The sequence below is a fragment of the Dipodomys ordii genome, unplaced genomic scaffold, assembly GCF_000151885.1.
Source record: "Dipodomys ordii isolate 6190 unplaced genomic scaffold, Dord_2.0 Scaffold8, whole genome shotgun sequence".
Taxonomy (NCBI): Eukaryota; Metazoa; Chordata; class Mammalia; order Rodentia; family Heteromyidae; genus Dipodomys; species Dipodomys ordii.
This window is the reverse complement of record NW_012267224.1, coordinates 17,343,986-17,349,542: the sequence shown is the minus strand read 5'-3', so window position 1 is coordinate 17,349,542 and position 5,557 is coordinate 17,343,986. Positions and strand designations below refer to the sequence as shown.

The following is a 5,557-nucleotide window of genomic DNA, read 5'->3' as shown; positions in this document are numbered from 1 at the left end:
CATGCATGAGGCCCTGGGTTCGATTCCTCAGCACCACATAAGCAGAAAAAGCTGGAAGTGGCACTGTGGCCCAAGTGGTAGTGCACTATCCTTGAGCTGAAGAGCTGAGGGACAGCGCCCAGGCCCAGAGTTCAGGCCCCACGACCGGCAAAAAAAAAAAAAATAGTCAATCCGACAGACAGACCCACAGTACTACCAAAAAAGCATCCCTATTTAGTAGTAAAGAATACAAAACATTGAACTGACATGTTGAATTGAAACCCCTTTAAACAACTACTGATGATAATATTATTATATAAGAAAGAATGCAAAACGAATGTCCCTTCTGATGGTGGGGAAAGAATTCAGAACTTGGCAGTCCAGAGTTCTTCACTCCCTCCCTTTCTTCCCTTAGAATTCCACCTGACATCAAGTCCTTGAGATTGTCCTCAGATTGCACTTTTCTCCCCCATTCCCTGCACCTTTACCTTCCTCTGGGCTCTCCTTATGCTGTCCTCGGATGTCTTCAGATCCTCACACTTGGGTGCGGGGAGAGCAATGCTATCCAGATCATCCTGGAGCCTCCCCACGTCTCATCCTATTTCCTCTTTCATGTGAATTCCTCTACTTACTTTGAGTCCCAGGGAGCCTGGCTCTGGCCTCAGGGCCTCTGTTCTTATGGCTTTCCCTGCTTAGAAAGGCCTCCACTCTCCTGTGCTTGTACAAAGCAGGACACTCACTGCTTCTCAGCCTCCTTCAGTGTGGCTTTCATATGGAAATGCCAAGACTGCTTTTCCAACAAGCTCCCAGGTGATCATGAGGTAGGTGCTGGTCTATAGACCCCACTTTCCATGAGCATCAATGCTCAGTGAGGGGAAAAGACAGGGAGAGAGGACAGATTTTGGAGACAAACAGATTTGGATTTGCACATCATTTTTATCAGGTGCTTGTTGTATGACCTACGGCAAACCGTGGGAAGTATTACCTATTTTACATAAATGATGTGAGGACCTCTTCAGGTTTTTATAGAACTTTTCAAATCTCATTTTCTCTTAGTTCCCCCAAACTTGCCATTTTTGTCCTTTTCTCCCATAAGTCAGTCATCTTATTTCACCTTACTGAGTCTTGTTGCTTCAATCATGTGGATGCACACTACATATGTAAGTTAAACTCTATGATCTTGGGGAGCACATCATATCTTATTCTTTCAGCCTGTAAGTTTAAACAAAAAGTATTCTTCATTTTTTTTCTCTTCATATATTCTTAGTAGTGACTGTAGCATAATGCTCAAAGACAGTTGTGACCTGGCTTGGCCAGAAATCCAAGGCTGGTACCATCTTTAGCCAGTTGCATCCTCTGCCCAATCCAGACTACTGCATCTGGTTCTCAGTTTCCTCACCTATAACATAGGATTTCTGCTTTCACCTCTAGTTAAGTGTGGCTTATATAGCAGATTTTGAAAATGGCTAGAGTTCTTGGCTGCTCTCTGAATCCATGACATTCTCTAACGCTTTTAAAATAGACTGGAGGAGTGAGTTGAGTTTAGGCCTCAAAGGCCTCTTTTCTACTCTCCCTCTTGGAACCATGTCCAGCCAACAGGTGGCCAGGCCTGGGCTAATGGGTGAATGATGAGACTGAGACTGTTCCCTAGTACTCAGCCAAAACCGAGGCAGAGCCACACTGGTGACCACAGAAACAAGAGGGAGCCTGTAGGGGGCAGTAGACTCACTCAGCTAGGCCCCGCCCAAATTACCACAGAATCAATCATAAACTAAGTAGTGCTTGTGTTACGTTCGTGATACTTTGTTGCAAAGCAATAGATCACTAATAGTGTATACTTGAGAAAATTTCTCAACAAACAGTGGCTATTTGGGGGGAGAAGATACTTAATTAAAAATCAATTTTAGGCCAGATGAGGTGGCTCATGCCAGAGATGGAGCTTACAGTTTTGGGAGGATTAGAATTTTGAGGCCAGTCCAAGCAAAAAGGTAAAGTGACATAACAACAGGCCTTATTTTGGCCAGCTTGGAAATAAAAGGCTGTTTTAGTTTTAATCAAAAGTCAGGATATTTTTACTTCCAGGGAAATTGAAGGTACTTCAGAGAAGGCAAGGTAACAGTTCATCTTGACATATATATATATATATATATATATATATATATATATATATATATACACACACACACATATATTTGAGTATATATGAGCCTATATAAAGCAACAATAGGCTGTTGAAAATAGAGCATAACTGGCTCATTCTTTCATCAAAACCTTTTTTGTGTGTGATGGAAACAATCTTTGTGGGGACCCAGCGTCACCGCATCGCAAAATGTAGCTTATGTTTCTCTACCTGGAAAAAAGTTATATTTTGAAATGACTTGAATATTAACAACAAAGATCAGTGACACCCTTATAGGTAAAATTGTAAAAGAGAAACAACCCACACTGTTTCCTTAAATATCTTCTGTATTGGATTCATGTTTTCCTCTTTTCTCATGGATTTTTGCAACCACTGCCTTCTACCTTGTTTGAATGTTCTCTCTTCCTGTTCATCTCAGTGCATCCAGAATGAACTTTCTAGAATAAAGATTTGCTTTGCTTGAAACCCTTCAAAGTCTTCTCCCAAGTGTACGATCTGTGAGGATAGAGACTATGTCCCAGCACCTTACTGATGGCCTGGTATCTTTGGGCCAACAGACAAGCTGTTTCCCAGGCCAGGAGAACTCTTTATGTACCCAGTAGAAGAGTATTGATTACTGGGGTAAAATCTGAGGTATGATATTCCTTTTATCTTATATTAATAATATGTACCACAACTCTTATCTGCTTCATAATAGTCACCAGCTTGGTTTTCGGGTATGTTTTAACAGAGGGTCATTTTTATTAGTATATAAATTATACAAAAGAATGGGTTTCTTGTGACATGCATATGACATACTCCCATCATATTCACTGCTCATTACCCAGTCTTCTCTCCAGTTCTCCTTTCTCCCAAAATGGTCCTTCTTCCTTTGTATGTTTTATTATTATTATTAAAACATCTGGATAGAATCGGATGATTTTTGATTGTCTACATTACGAAAAAATTCCAAGCTGTGGAGATCACAATATTTACAGATAACAGGATCAGAATAGATGAAAGATTTATTATCTTCAATAGTATTTAGGGGATAACCAGAACAAGTAAAACTCGCAGCCTCAGCCCTGCCAGCGGTCATGGGCCGCACGTGGCCCTGCCTGGGGCCGAACCTCCCCTGCACACGTAACCCTTTGCCTGCGCGTCCAGGGGTATGGGAGGTAGGAAAGCCCAAAGAACAGGCACTAGAAAGATTACACCTGGATGACTTGTCTGATCTAAATACACACCAGAGGTAAGGGCTAGACCAATCCTATTCTCCTCTAGGATGGGCCAAGAAGTTTCCAACTCTTCTAGATATGTTGATTTTTTTTTTTTTTACCTGCAACCAGTTAATCTAACCATCAAAATGAAAACAAAAAAGACAAGCAAGAGGAAGGGGCTGTTAACCAAGACCCCCCAAAGAACTCTAGATTGAGGATTATAAGAAGCGTTCTGTAGCTTGAATTTGAAACTCAATCCAAACAGAGGAGCCCAGATCCGGAGAGGTTGGTAGTCAGTCATTGGAAGGTGGAGTCCTTTCCAAGAAGCACAGCCAATGGGCTCCTGGGGGCGGGGCGAATCGACCACTGGCTCGGCTCTGTCCTTGGGCTGGGACTTCATTTTGTCCAGAGCCTAGCCAGGTAGAGTTGAGGGAGCTGAGGGAGCCGAGAGAGCTGCTGGATGGAAGTCAGGAAAGTATTCCATTTTTAGGATAATGGAACATGTTTCATTGACCCGCAAGTTTTTGTTTTAAATTCCATATATGCAAAAAGATGAGTATCCTTTGAGATGGAGAGGCTTTAATGTGGGCCCCCCCTCTTAATTTAGTATTAACTGGGAGATTAAATGAGAGAACGAAACAGCACAGAATCCACCATCTTTAAAAGCAGTTCAGGTGCCCAATATTTCTCTACTACTTTTCTCTAGTGATAATTTCTCACAATAGCTATGTTACAACCACCCAGGACATCCACACTAAGAACCAGAAGGCAAGAAATCAACACCCTTTCTGCCACGATTTGAGCCACTTCATGGAACATCGACCACATTCACTGCGCACATCTCTGTAGCACGATGGAAACGGAAACGTTGGAAGTCCTCTACCAGGGCTATTTAATTTTATTTCCTCTTAGAGGTTAAGGACGGTGGAGACCCATTGATTTCTGCCTCCGATAACTAGAAAAACTCTTCCGGTGTGGTTTTGTGAAAGCTCCACCTAGCCGGGGCCCCAAGGTCACGCAGACGGGAGTGATCGACCTGGGACATCTTGCCTCATTATTAAATATGTAGCACCTTGTCACCATTTAACTGTTTGCACCTGCCACGCGCTTTGCGCTACTAGGTGCTGCCCGGTGGCTTCGTAAGCTCTGTCCATCGACCACCCACCCTGGTCTACTACGCAGGATGTCAGCACCCCAAGTCTTGGGACCCAAGGACTTATCCAAGAAACTGTGAAGGCGATCCCAACCCACTTCCGTCTGATTAAAAAAAATAATAAACATGCAGATACTTAAACCTGCGAGAAGAGGTTTTTGGAAATCGGGAGGCATCCCTTGCAGGCTGTGAAACTCAAGTTCTCGGGCACTGTTGAAAAGTTCATCAAGTCGGGATTTAAAAAAAAAAAAAGTTTCCCACAACCAAAGAGATGCATCCTAGTTTTTAGCTTGAAGAATCTGTAAAAGTCCTCGCCTTTCCCGGTTTGATTCCCTTACGCACTTGGGTTGAATCGTGTGACTTTCCTCCCCAACCATCAAAAGGCGATTTACTTCTCCCCTCCTCCCCTCTGCCCTCCCCGCTCCCCGGGCAAAAGCAGATCAAGGAACAAGGACCCCCCCCTCCTACCCACCCCCTCCTCCTCCCTCCTGCCCTCCTCCCGCCCCAAGCTGACAGCACCCGGGGAATCATACAGCCCAGCCAAGTTCCACCGGACTCCAGCCCCCTCCCACCCGCCAGCCCGGCCGGACGCGCGGGCCCCCGACGGTCCTCTACCTGGGGCGGGATGGCAGCAGCGACGGCTTCGGGGACGCAGCGCCCATGGCATCGAGGGGCTCGGGCGGTTGCGCGCGGGGAGGAGACGCGAACGGCTCGGTGCCCGGGACCCGGCGCGCTCGCAGCCTCAGCCCTGCGCGCGGTCATTGGGCCCGTGCGTCACGTGGCCCGGCCCGGGGCCCGACCTCCCCGGCACGCGTAACCCTTTACCTGCGCGTCCAGGATGCAGCTGCACCACGAAGTCGGCGCCCTCTCGGAGGGGTCCCCAACCCCCTTCCCTCCCCGCAACCACCCCCCCTCCCCGGCATGGCACCCATTTGTTTGTCCTCCCTGGAAAGTTTTGGTGCCGATAGTGTGGGAGTTCCCCTCGGATTGGGGGTTTCGGATATAGGCATCTCCTCCTGCAAAACAAATGGGGGCTCGCCGCTCTGGGTTCTGGCGTTGGTGGCTCAGACCTACGCGAGTCCTGCC

At 46.2% G+C, this 5,557-nt stretch overlaps 1 protein-coding gene across 1 annotated transcript in view; it reads right to left on the bottom strand.

Moving 5' to 3' along the window:
• The window catches only part of LOC105980238 (chromosome unknown open reading frame, human C4orf19), a 66,157-nt gene extending 60,971 nt beyond the window's left edge, over window positions 1–5,186 (bottom strand). Inside the window, exon 1 of the mRNA XM_013008980.1 lies at window positions 5,087–5,186. The gene's annotated coding sequence lies outside the window, so the exon portion shown is untranslated. The remainder of the gene's footprint in view (window positions 1–5,086) is intronic.
• Window positions 5,187–5,557: the final 371 nt, after the last annotated feature.